Here is a 14,092-nt window from a genome sequence, read left to right as displayed (position 1 = left end):
CATTGTCACGCACAACGAGTCTGTGTGCAAAATGTCAGCTCGATTGGATCACGGGAAGTGGGTTAAAAAACGACCGAAAGATTTGCACGGTCGTAAGCAAGCAAGCAAGTGAACTTAATATAAAGGATTTAATAAAGGATTTAAAAAAGCCTGTTTGAGGACGTACGGAGAGGGGGGGGTGGGAGATCATTCGTTGTGTTCGGTTAAAAGCGCGCTGCGCCTCCGAACCCGACCCACCCAAGTTCGATTCCCGCTTCACGCCCAACGGCGGTGACGACGGTGCCGTGCACACCTCCCGGGTCCTTCATAGCCGCGAATAAAGGCTAAAAACAATGCCCGCGAGAGCTTAAAATCGGTATTCATTGCGAGGACCCCTTGACACGCGGCATCAGGCAATACACAAAGAGTGGGAGCGCTCCCGTCTTGCTGTCAAGAAGCCCCATGGGTTTCGGATGTGTGGCGGGCAACTCACACTGATGCCTCATTGGCAAACGTGTACCCCTATCTGAAAATTAGTGAAGAACAACTGGCTTAATTGGTCTACGATGATGTCCGCGAACGATAAACCCGCGATATTACATGGTCTCCTGTACTGGTTGTAATTAAATACATATATTTTTTACGTCACGAATACACCTAAAAATTATCTGCTCGTATTGGCAGACTAAAATTCCCATTTTGCAGGCCTCAGTGGCAGCTGTGCCACACAGGCGACCCAGGCACCGCTAGCCAGAGGTCGCAATCGGGTACTCTACCCGATACCCGGCTACCCGTATACCCGTTTGCGACCCTGGTGCGGCCGGGTACGGGTAGGCCGTGAGTCACTGGTGAGTAACCGTTTGTCACTCATTTCCCAACGTCTTGTCTCTTCTCACAAATCAAGTTCCTAGAATCAACCCACCCGCGCATGCAACATGGCTTCATCCCAGAGGTCGCAATCGGGTACCCGTTTGCGACCCTGGTGCGGCCGGGTATAGGTATGGGTAAGGAATCAAAACCCGTTTGCGACCTCTGCCGCTAGCACTGGGAGAGCCCTTTCAAATGTCATGAGTTGAGACGTCAAGCGCTCGAAGACCCTTTGGCGTAGGTTTCAGTTTTCAGTTTCATTTGTTAGATATAACCCTGTGAGCCATGCGGCTCTTGACTCGGGTGCAACCGCAACAAACAAAAACATGAACAAGAAACATCTTAAAGTGACTTCACGCAACAGAAAAATCCAGGAAAAAACAGCAAAGTCTTCCAGAAAAAACAACGCATTTCAACGCTGTGTGCAAAATCCCATTGGGATGCAAGTCAAACAATAACCATAAGACAATTTAGATTAAAGTCATCAGGCTAACTCTGTACTACAACAAACAAACATGGCTAAACCAAAAGGTTTTCAAAATCACCAAAATAAAGCTATAAAAACAATGTAACAGTGATTATAGGAACTGTGATTCAAATTTAACAATAAACGATATACATAACATGTAAGGGAGGGCGCTCTATTAAAAAAATCATCATCTTAATCGTATGGTCTGACATTGCACTATAGCAGTTCATGCAGAGGTTTTGTCAATCCACTGCTGGATGATCACGGGGATTGTTTGACCATGCTTCACTGCGCTGGTCAATGCGTGTTGGTGAAGGCGGGGAGCATAGCACATAAGTGCAGTCCAACCATTGATTTCGCTGCAGTGCCCTCTGCTGCCCAAGGTAACAATAACATGCTCCAATAACAATGGAGATTTTTTTGTGACATCTCGCCCATAAAGCTGATTTACTTATGGCATTCATCAGCGACATACAAGATTAAAGCAAAATATCTAGCATACGATATGAAACCTATTTTCTTCAGAATTTACTTACATTACCAGAAGGCACATGCGTATTCGCTTAATTATAACCTAAAATAATTAAGTTCAGCAGCCAATTAATCTGTACCAATGTTTGCCAGCAGAATGCACAGTACCAGCACTTGACCGATGATGGAGATGATGTTTTTTTGGGAGTAGTAATGGTCTCATTTTGCACGCAAAATTCTACTTTTTTTGGCAATTCAATAGTGAATAGATCATCATTTATAGAGAGTCATTAATGTGCGTTATTAGTCTGCTCTCGAGTTCAAATATTTCTGTACATTACCAATAACCAGCATGAAAATAAAACCACCTGATTAAATAGTTAACGGTTTTGTCTATAGCAATGTTGAGGGCTTCAGTCCGATCACCATTGACTGCACAAAACAAATTATACCTAGTTTGGTACTCTCTAGGTTCCTGAATAAAAAAAAAACGTGCAATTGACACGTGATGAATGCTTTGTGTAGGGAATTGAAAGGTGTGCCCCAAATGTAGGGAAAGAGGTCTTGTGAAGTGACCTCATAATTCAGAAGTAGTTCTCTGACATCAACTTCTTGGCCCATCCTTTTATACATGGTGATGTGCTACGAGATTGCGATTTCCAAATGGTTGTGTTTTCATCATAGAACATGTAACCAACACTGCCATGATAAGTAAGACTTGAACGGATAATATCTCTTTACAACTTTATTCAACGAGCTTGTAATTTAAATATATGCTATTTTTTGTTGGGAAATAAAACAAATTCACATGAGCAAAGATAAAAAAAAAATAGTGCTCAATATCTATTGTGCAATATCTTTATCCTTTTTCAGGTCTTATATCGTACAATATATCACCGTATGATGATATAGCGGCAACACTATGAAGCACAGCTTGTTGCTTTGGTTTCCAGGAATTGCAGTTCCATGTCAACACACGCCCTGGCTCCTTGCAGGCCATGCATCAGAGTCTAGTTTGTGGGATGTACACAAAAGAAATCATCGTGCAAACTCATGTACACAAATGTCAACTCCAGAAATGGTCACTTTGTTTGAATGGAAACCCCGGCTCGGGGAATGAAGCTGCCCTGTTTGGCAGGGGGCGACGGGGGGTGGGAAACACACGAGAGATGGACTTACACTGTACAGATGCTGTGGTTTTTCTGACTCTCTCCTAACCACACCAGCTACACCATCATAACAGCTAAGACATTGCCCTTGCAGATAAATTAAACACATTGAATTTTTATGTAAACATATTTTTTACATGTATAATAACATGAATAAACACAGAAAGAACACATGTTGGTAATTATATTTTACATGCTGTGCTTAAAGAGTTTCCCAAACCCACACAGTGGCACAACAGATGGGAATCGCTTAATAAAGGTGAACAGAAAACCACCCGCTTGAAATAGTAATTATAAACTGTCACACATGGAATCTAGCAATACCAGGCTCACCTTTGGAAGGATTGTCAGGTTTCTCATAGGGCTACATGTCTTTGCAGATATACAGTGAGTGACTTTTATTTTCGATGGTGAGATTGAAAAAATAGAAACAATATTTTTTTTTGCAAATGTGATCCAAGTTAACAATTGGCAACAACAAAATGCATTTAGTGTGGCAGTCCAATGTACTAAGGTTAAAGCAAAATGTTATTCAGGTGGAAAGGTGAAGCACGGGTCATACGTCACTCACCATTGATGTTAACCCTGGCTGGGAATCGAACTCGGCTAGCCGGGTTGAGGGTGCAGTGCACTACTAACCAGAGGTGTGGACTCGAGTCATGTGACTTGGACTCGAGTCAGACTCGAGTCATGAATTTGATGACTTCAGACTCGACTTGGACTTGCATAACAATGACTTTGTCCCACCTCTGAGGTGTGGACTCGAGTCATGTAACTTGGACTCGAGTCAGACTCGAGTCATGAATTTGATGACTTCAGACTCGACTTGGACTTGCATAACAATGACTTTGTCCCACCTCTGCTACTAACTACTACGCCATCACTCCACCCCACCGTTATACCATTGTAAAATGCGTGTACAGCATATAAAGGACAGGTATTACCTATGGTCACTTTAGTTGTCATGAAAGCTTCTTTGCCAGTATAAAATTATGATAATAGGTGTTTCCCCTTTCTGGCAATAAAACAGTTGCTAAGATGTTAAAACACCAAATTGAAACCTTTGCAAGGAATCATGTCTGCATTAACCACATATACAAACTAAAAACATGCTCTGACAGTATGTGCATTGTCTTTGAACCTGTTTTATTGCCAGAAAGGGGAACAACCTATTATCATAATTTAATTCTGGCAAAGGAGGTCTCATGATGTAGCTGCTCAACCTGAGCTTTCAATGTCCTGATAGTGCATTGTCTTTGTGCTGTTCGCCTTTTGGCGTCCTCTGATCTAACACCGTTTGAGACTAGGCTCTAAAGAAAGCTGTCTCTGGTGTGGACCAATCAGTTTCAAAGACAATGCATTTAGTATCAGAGCACGTTTTTGTTTTCATGTTCACCGCAGGTATATGTGGTTAATGCAGACATGATTCCTTGCAAAAAGGTTTCAGTTTGGTGTTTTAACATCTTAATACCTGATAATTGGTTCTTTACCCTTCTATCTGGCAACAAAACTGACACCTTTTTGCAAGGAGTCATGTTTGCATAGACCGCAATACCTGCAGTCATAAATACAAACAAAATACATAACTCTGATAATGTGCACTGTCCTTGAAGTTGATTGGTCCACACCCGAGACAGCTTTCCTTCGAGCCTAGTCTCATATGGGTTGGACCAGATGACGCCAAAAGGCGCACAACTCAAGGACAATGCACCATCAGAGTATGAGAGCTCGGGGCAAGCATCTACACTATGGGGACCTCATTTGCCAGTAAAAATATGATAATTGGTTCTTTACCCTTCTATCTGGCAACAAAACTGACACCTTTTTGCAAGGAGTCATGTTTGCATAGACCGCAATACCTGCAGTCATAAATACAAACAAAAGACATAACTCTGATAATGTGCACTGTCCTTGAAGTTGATTGGTCCACACCTGAGACAGCTTTCCTTCGAGCCTAGTCTCATATGGGTTGGACCAGATGACGCCAAAAGGCGCACAACTCAAGGACAATGCACCATCAGAGTATGAGAGCTCAGGGCAAGCATCTACACTATGGGGACCTCATTTGCCAGTAAAAATATGATAATTGGTTCTTTACCCTTCTATCTGGCAACAAAACTGACACCTTTTTGCAAGGAGTCATGTTTGCATAGACCGCAATACCTGCAGTCATAAATACAAACAAAAGACATAACTCTGATAATGTGCACTGTCCTTGAAGTTGATTGGTCCACACCCGAGACAGCTTTCCTTCGAGCCTAGTCTCATATGGGTTGGACCAGATGACGCCAAAAGGCGCACAACTCAAGGACAATGCACCATCAGAGTATGAGAGCTCGGGGCAAGCATCTACACTATGGGGACCTCATTTGCCAGTAAAAATATGATAATTGGTTCTTTACCCTTCTATCTGGCAACAAAACTGACACCTTTTTGCAAGGAGTCATGTTTGCATAGACCGCAATACCTGCAGTCATAAATACAAACAAAAGACATAACTCTGATAATGTGCACTGTCCTTGAAGTTGATTGGTCCACACCCGAGACAGCTTTCCTTCGAGCCTAGTCTCATATGGGTTGGACCATATGACGCCAAAAGGCGCACAACTCAAGGACAATGCACCATCAGAGTATGAGAGCTCGGGGCAAGCATCTACACTATGGGGACCTCATTTGCCAGTAAAAATATGATAATTGGTTCTTTACCCTTCTATCTGGCAACAAAACTGACACCTTTTTGCAAGGAGTCATGTTTGCATAGACCGCAATACCTGCAGTCATAAATACAAACAAAAGACATAACTCTGATAATGTGCACTGTCCTTGAAGTTGATTGGTCCACACCAGAGACAGCTTTCCTTCGAGCCTAGTCTCATATGGGTTGGACCAGATGACGCCAAAAGGCGCACAACTCAGAGTTATGTATTTTGTTTGTATTTATGACTGCAGGTATTGCGGTCTATGCAAACATGACTCCTTGCAAAAAGGTGTCAGTTTTGTTGCCAGATAGAAGGGTAAAGAACCAATTATCATATTTTTACTGGCAAATGAGGTCCCCATAGTGTAGATGCTTGCCCCGAGCTCTCATACTCTGATGGTGCATTGTCCTTGAGTTATGCGCCTTTTGGCGTCATCTGGTCCAACCCATATGAGACTAGGCTCGAAGGAAAGCTGTCTCGGGTGTGGACCAATCAACTTCAAGGACAGTGCACATTATCAGAGTTATGTCTTTTGTTTGTATTTATGACTGCAGGTATTGCGGTCTATGCAAACATGACTCCTTGCAAAAAGGTGTCAGTTTTGTTGCCAGATAGAAGGGTAAAGAACCAATTATCATATTTTTACTGGCAAATGAGGTCCCCATAGTGTAGATCTTAATACCTGTTTTATTGCCAGAAAAGGGAAAACCCTATTATCACAAGTATTTCTATGATTAATGAGAGTGAGTTGTTTGATAACCGACTAATTTCAAATGGTTATCACACAATGCACTGTTATTGGACACATGTCAATTGGAACCACTCAAGTTATGCTATATCTTGTGGTACCAACAAGTGGAAATATCTGGTCTCGGCATGAACTACGTGACATGCTTTTCAAAACAGCGACAGTACTTTAACAATAAACCTATCAGTAGGTGGCAGTATTGTTCTGATTGTGTCATTCAGTCAAAGGAAGTTTGGCTCTTTGGCAGAGACCCCCAAATACCACAATGAGAGCTTTCGACTTAAGCGTGAAGAGTCAGGGCAAGGACATGATGCCACTGTGGAGCACAAACTTTAAAGGAAATGTTACTGCCGCTTATATTTTACAAACACGACCTTACAATTGTAACTACATTATGTACATATCATTTGTAGGGGAGCGGTGGCATAGGACTTAGCTCGCTGCGTTATGAACCTGACCATCTGAATTTTATTTCCAGAGTGGCTAACATCAGTGGTGAGTTATATCTGAACGGGTCCTGCCTTTCCTCCTTCGCTAAACACGCATTGAGCAGCGTGGTGAAGTATGGTCTAGCAGCCCTCATGACCTGCACAGTATCGGGACAGTGTTTATCCAGCAGTGGATAAAAAAGGGACTGTGACTTGAAAATCATTGACTATTGAATTTGAAATGAGCTGGCATTTCAGAAAAAAACGGCGAATAAAAAAGTGAGAAAATAAAACTTGACACTGTGGGATTTGTTCTGGCCTGACAGTGGGATAAAACTCGATTTGTAAAAAACCAACATCCTTAATAAATAACATGGATATAGACTCTTTTTTTATCCCACACCAAGTCAGCAAGTATACTTAAATAATTTTCATGTTACATTGTATCCCTCTGTTAATAGGATCCCAGTAAAATCTAAGATGCTTTTTTTTCACTGCCTGTTTTGCAGACCCCAGGAGCTGTGCTTTATTGTTTAATGGAACTGCGTGTGGTCCTTCGAGACTACAGCTCAACAAGACTTTTTCCTGATATAGTTTCCTATGCACTATTGTGTATTCTAACTATATATATCTAGCGAATAAGCTTTCCCAGAAAAAAATAGACTGTGTTTTGATACTTATCTGCATAAATTCCCATACCCAGGGCACACTGCAGAGAAATAGAGTATGCAAATGTATCTGCAAGCACACTTGCGAAATGGAAACGATCCTGAGAACTCACTTTTGCAGAATGAAAAAGAGAATGTTTGATTCGACCTTCCATCATCAGCAACAGTGATCTATCCACTTTTATCTATGAAATGCATCCAAACATTGTCACCATCCCTCATCGCAGTCCGACAATACAAAGATACCTTTCGTTGCTGGCCATGTGCTAATTTCATCGCTCCATCTCCGCAGTGCCCTTCCTCTCATGTGGCATCCTTTGGCTGCCATTCCGTAATTGATCTTGACCATCAGCCCTCATGCTTCCTACCAATATGTCCTGCCAGAATTGACTTGTTTAATCATTTTGTTAGGCTTTTAATGAATAATTTACAGCCCTTTGTCAATCCGTTGCTGGATGAAGGCCTCCGCACACCTTGTCGTTGATACTTCGCTACGCTGGCCAGTGCAGATTGGTGAAGGGGAGCCCAGGACTGGTTCACATATCACACGCCACTGATGTTATCTGTAGCCAGGACTCAAACTCAGGCCGCTGGTTACATAGCGCAGTGCACAAGCACTCTTCCCTCAATTGGCCGTGACTCGCTTAACGACAAGCAACTGCTAAAGTCGCAAAACCCAGTATTTTTGTTGTTGTTGTGCCACGTGAGGTCAAACTTTTTAGAGGAGTGATAAAGTTTTGTCTTTGTGCTGTGTGCAAACACAGACAGATATTTGTTGGGCAGCTACCCAGTATTCACTACTACATGCACTATATTTACCCAAGAATGTCTGTGTGTAATGCGCGTGACGTCACTCCACGTCGACCAGCCCCCCTCATTAATAATCATGAACAGGTGACGTCACTCCACATCGACCAGCCCCCTTCATTAATAATCATGAACAGGTGACGTCACTCCACATGGGGGGGGGGGGGGGCGAGGCACCTCCTCCCCCCTCCTCGGCGTCAACTGACAACCCTCACTACAAAGGCAGAACCCTCACGTCACGTGATCTCTGCCACGCTGTTGAGACATCAAAGTAAAAAGGACGTCATGATGAACAAGGGATTATAACCTTAAAATGAAATAAGTCTGTGTCACCGCGGCCTTACAAACTGCACACGCATTGATGCAATGGATATCACGTCGCGCTCTGCTTTTCGCTTGCAAGTTTCAGATTTACTGCAATACACCCGTCGTCCTTGGACGGGCAAAAGGCGAGTTACTACTAGCCAAGAATGCCTGTTTGTGTGTAACGCGCGTGACGTCACTCCACATGCCACCCCCCCCCTCATTAATATTCATGAGCGGCTGGATTTTTACACTCACGCAGAAGAAGGTAGAGCGGAAATATTTTTTTTCTCTCCGAATTCGCTTTAAGTTTGACATTTCTTTATTGAAAGTGAATCTAATAAATAATTATACGCAGCAACAAAGTGGATTTGGTGTCTTTATTTCTTTCTTCAACACTTGAGACAAAAGGTAAGTCTAATTTATGCTTCAACATTATGGTAAAATAGACATTTCTCGGTGATTTGCTAGATATTGTATCGAATTCCAATTTATTTCAACCCCAACGACCGAAAGCAGAAGAGAATAAAGTATCAGAGTAGTGAATTTGAACAAATTGAAGGTCAGTTATATACAGTGCTACAGTGACATGAAGTGAGGTGTTTTATGACATCGTTTTGAGGTAGATTCACTGCCATTAATACTGTGCTACAGTGAAATGCAGTGAAGTGTTTTATGAAATTCTTTCGTGTAAGATTCACTGCCATTAAATTTACACAAGATACAATTATACTCTGCTCAATTTTTTCGTAAATATTACAGCTTCCGTCCAAGGATGGGCAAAGAAGCTAGTCTTTTAATATGTAGTTTGTAATACAAAAAAAACCCATATCATGAATAAATAAAGCAACAATGTAAAGAGTGTATAGACCACTGCAATTCATGCACACATACATATGCAATGACATATAAACAATATACAAGTTCTAGATTTGAAGCTTTCGTGACTGCAAGGATCCACATACTCTTTGGTTTTTTCGGTAAAGTCACGTAGGTTAAAAAAGGAAAACAAAAAAATAAATTAAATCACGACGCTTCGGAGGCAAAACAAGTGTCATGTTCTCCTCCTGAGGAAATATATACGTGCTAACAAAAATCCAATATAGTATACTGAAATGTTTATTAAAACCTGTACGAAAAAGGATACATCAGACAGCTTCATGCATAATACTGCATTTACCAGGTGATCCATTTATAGATGTCACACTGGTTTCTAAAAACCCTCTTCTCAGCAGGCGATGGCTCCACATCTTGCAGAGGAACAGAGAAGGAAGGTGGTGGCATGGATGGAGATTCGCGGATCTGTGTCATGCACGCAACTTTTTACGGAGAAAGTTGGACGTCCACCGCCAACAAAGGAAAACAATTCAAAAATTGTATCGAAAACAGTGGAAAAAAAACTGTCAGAACGAAGGAGAATGTGTTGTGTGTACATAATGCAATGCGTTGCAGCCCTCAGGACATCGCTGGATGATGTTTTCCCTTTAGTGAGGTGTCTATAAATGGTAATGCTGGTTAGCACATTGGACTTGCAATCAAGAGGTTACAGCCTTAATTCAATTTCCCAGCGCGGCAGTTGCGACAACGGCCACGTTTTTTACATTTCCACACGCGTCTGTTCATCTAACAATACAAATGGGTACACCACGGGCAGTTGATCGGCAGGTATGGCGGGGTAAAGTGTGGTTACTTCCACCGCTTCCAAGATGTCTCACCAGCCTGGAAGAGTAGGCCAATGCCTTCTATGGGGACATTTCAGAGCTTCATCTAAGCCAGGGGTCGGCAACCAACATAACAAGAAGAGACTTTTTTTTTCGAATTCGGTACAAAACTCAATATTTCAAGAGCCGCAATCCACGTGAATACGTTCATTACGTCACGAAGCAGTCCGTAAAGAGCCGCAGGTTGCCGACACCTGATCTAAGCGGAGGCCCTTCCATCAGACAGTGGTTCGAGCAAGCAATTGCAGGGCCGCATCTTTACCCTTTTTTAATCTATAAATGGGTCACCCTGTATAACGCACCACCATGATTGGACACAGCCTTGCTTTGACTCAGGAGTCACAACACCATATGGCCGGTTAGGTCGTGCCCTGCCGTTTCGAAGTGTGAGAGCTGCAATAAACTCGCCCTGACATTTTCGCAAAGCCTGGCCAGCTCTCGGCCTGCCACGGTGAAGCAGCAAAAAATATATATATTGGCGTGGTGAGCTAAAGTCTGTGGGGCCCAACTAAATAAATGTTTTCAACCAATCGTGTTTGGTTGAGCTGTCTAGTAATCCAACTCAATGAAGCAGGCAAGATCAGATTGGGCAGGTTAAAGCTGGGCGTATTTGGTAGGAATGGCGTCAGACGATATGTCTGATGCGGTCACTAATGCCTGCACTCAATGAGCCTGCCATTTTAAGCACCGCCTGCAACCTCTAATCTTGTTCTGAGTTTCCATAGAGGGTTAATGGTAGGGTTTGATTGGTCTGAGCTAATGCAGTGCAGCAGCAATGTTTGCCAGCAGGCTTTTAGCTTGCAACCAGCAATAATATGATGGAAAGAGCAGATGAGGTCATGTTAATTAGGGTAGGAAAAAAATCCATCTTTACGCTTGCCTAATTTATAGACTGGCGAGCACGTTGCACCTTTATCAAAGTAATTTAAGAGAGATAGCAATTATGTTGTGATCCTATTATATCCCAGTTTGTACATCCTAACAATGCTGATGTGCAGCACTGGGGATCGTCGTCCTCACGACAATGATGTGCGCGTGTGTGTGTGTGTAACTGTAGCCATGTGGGAGCGGTAGTGTAGCGGTTAGCGCGCTGCGCTATGAACCTGGCGACCCGGGTTCGATTCCCGCTCACGGCTAACACCAGTGACGATTATCTGAACCGGTCCTGGGCCTCCCCTAGGTCGACTCAGCCTTAAATGAGTACCTGGTGCGGTGTGTAAACATCGCCACTAGGGAGACAAAGGCGGTCGGGCGTGGTGCTGGCCACCCACCCCCTCGTGTACCGTTCCGGCCTTCATAGGTGCTCGCTAACAGCACTTGCCCCTACAGTCTGTTCAGGCTATACGGGGGATCTTTATCTTTATGTGGAGTAGTCGCGGCTGCGGCCCCTTGCCGCCAGACACAGTGGCGCTGGGCTCTCCGGCGTTCGGTTTAACCCCTTCACCTAAGCCATTACTGTCTCTTGACCACATCGGTGGGGGGAATTGTTATTCGTCTGTGCCATTGCTTGTGTGTGTGTGTGTGTAAGTATACACGGTGTGTCCGTGTGTGGGATTTGGGTTTAGATGTCTCTTTGTGTGTGTGTGTGTGTACATGGTGTCTTTGTGTGTCTCAAATTGTGCTTTGGGTACAGTGTGTGTGTGTGTGTGGGATTGTGTGGCTCAACTTGTGTGTGTACATGCCGTGTACCATGTAATTGGTGGTGTGCGGATTTACGTACAGTGGAGTCGTGACAACATTTAAACACATTTTCTTCAAACACTACATTATAGGTAGAGAGAAACTAAAATTGAGACGGGTTTATTTGCTGATATTTTGCCGTGCCGTCCTAATGGAATAAATCAACACCTGGGAGAGCTGCATATTAGAAATGTCAGTGACATTCCTTTCCGTAACGGTGACCTGTGACACAGTATACAAAGGCTTTTGTATAATTGCAGAAAGCAAGGCCTGCACAAGCATTGGTGGACTACTTTCCTCAGAGCCCAAGACTCAAAAGGCCAACGGGATCAACATAGAAGTTAAATTTTACAATGTTCTTAACCTAAATATATAGCGATGGTTACGTTGAAGAGTAATTTATCAACACAGATTTGTACACTCTTGAATTTACAATGTGTCTATGGTGCACACGCGCGATTGAATGTAGTGCCCTCCCAAACTTAGACGAAATAACAAAAAAATCCCATACATTTTGGAACAGAATTAAATGTAAATACTTGTGTTTTTCCAACTCAATTAAATGTAAAACTTTTTCCCAACACACTGCCCATAAAAAAACGATCTCCAAAAGTGATAACACGAGGAGTGGAAAAAAAATGGGCATTTGAGATATTTCACCAATATTGAATTTCTGGCTCGCATTTATTTAAAATGAAAACTCCCAAATTTCATTAACGCAAAACTGATCCTTTGTTAAGGCCTTCAAAGCCTTCCTGGAAAAAAAAAGTAAACACGGTGGCCCCATCCGCTTCCTCCGGCGATATCATCTCTCTCGGCGAGGCTGCCTGGGTGCCACAGATCCTCCCTCGCTTGGCGCGCGAGCACTTTCATTTGCCTGCGGCCGCCGCAAATTAAAAACAGCGCCCTCCTTCACCAGCCCTGTACGCAATGGCATTATGTGTCTGGGAGCTTAACTACAAACTAATACTCCCACGACTACTACTACTACTGCAGTACTTCTGCTAGATACGAGAGATGAACTCGAGATAACATCAGACGATCTAGAAGAGATGGATGATGGTGGAAATTCGTTCGGGTCCCATCGTATATTTGTATATATGTTGAACTTCTTTTGTACCATACGTAGTAAACCGTGCCAATCGGAGGTATGGGAAGGACAACCAGCTGTACATCGTCGCAAATGAGGCGGTGGAAGGGAAAGATGACGAATCCTATTAATACAGTACAAGATTAGCTCAACAACAAAGGGAAGGTGTGGATCTTCCTCCATCGATGGAAAATCAGGAACTCACCAAACTGTGAATGCGGTGAGGTGCAAACCATGAGGCGTATTGCTGATCGATGCCCAATACAAGGCGCCTATTCTGGTGGAACAAGTGGACTCCACTCACCTACCAGCACAGATGCCGTGGGATGGCTTACAAAATGAAAGAAAAATGCACCCTATCACCTTTTACAAATGTCTTACGAAAGAAGAAGATAGGGTGCGGGGGTGGTGGTGAATCGTCCCAGACCCGGTATATATATATTCCTGTTTTTATATTAGGTCTCTGGGTATAGCATCGTGATTGCGTGACGTCAGCAAGGGCTGTAGTTTTGGAACGTTTCCTCTGTTACTCTGGGCTGTGTGCCATGGCCTATCAAAGGCAACAAGTGTATGGAGACCCGATTTATCTGGTCCCCGTGTGGACACGATAACCGCACTGATCTGAAGCATCGGAGTAGGCGTTCAACCAATCGCAAAATGCTTCGTACCGATTGATTCGGCATATAATATTGACCAAATTAATGACATTAACCCAGTCGATCTGCACGACTACAGGTACTTCAACACGGAGAAGAAACCCAGAGGCCAAGGGGGGGGGGGGGGGGGGGGGGGAGCTGGGTGTGGGGGAAAGTTCAGAACCGAGGCCACGGGGTGATTGTGTGTTACGTAAGAACGGTGGAAGCCTGGGACAGGCTGCCCCAACACGCGGTAGAGGCTGATTCACTGAGACTCTTCAAGAAACGCCTTGATGAGGTTCCAGAATTGATCGGCTACTGGGCTAGATCAGGGGTCGGCAACCTACGGCTCCGGAGC

This window comes from Lethenteron reissneri, chromosome 18 (assembly GCF_015708825.2).
Source record: "Lethenteron reissneri isolate LAM-NWPU_2019-01 chromosome 18, ASM1570882v1, whole genome shotgun sequence".
NCBI lineage: Eukaryota > Metazoa > Chordata > Hyperoartia > Petromyzontiformes > Petromyzontidae > Lethenteron > Lethenteron reissneri.
The sequence above is the reverse complement of the archived record's forward strand: the minus strand, read 5'-3'. Positions refer to the sequence as shown.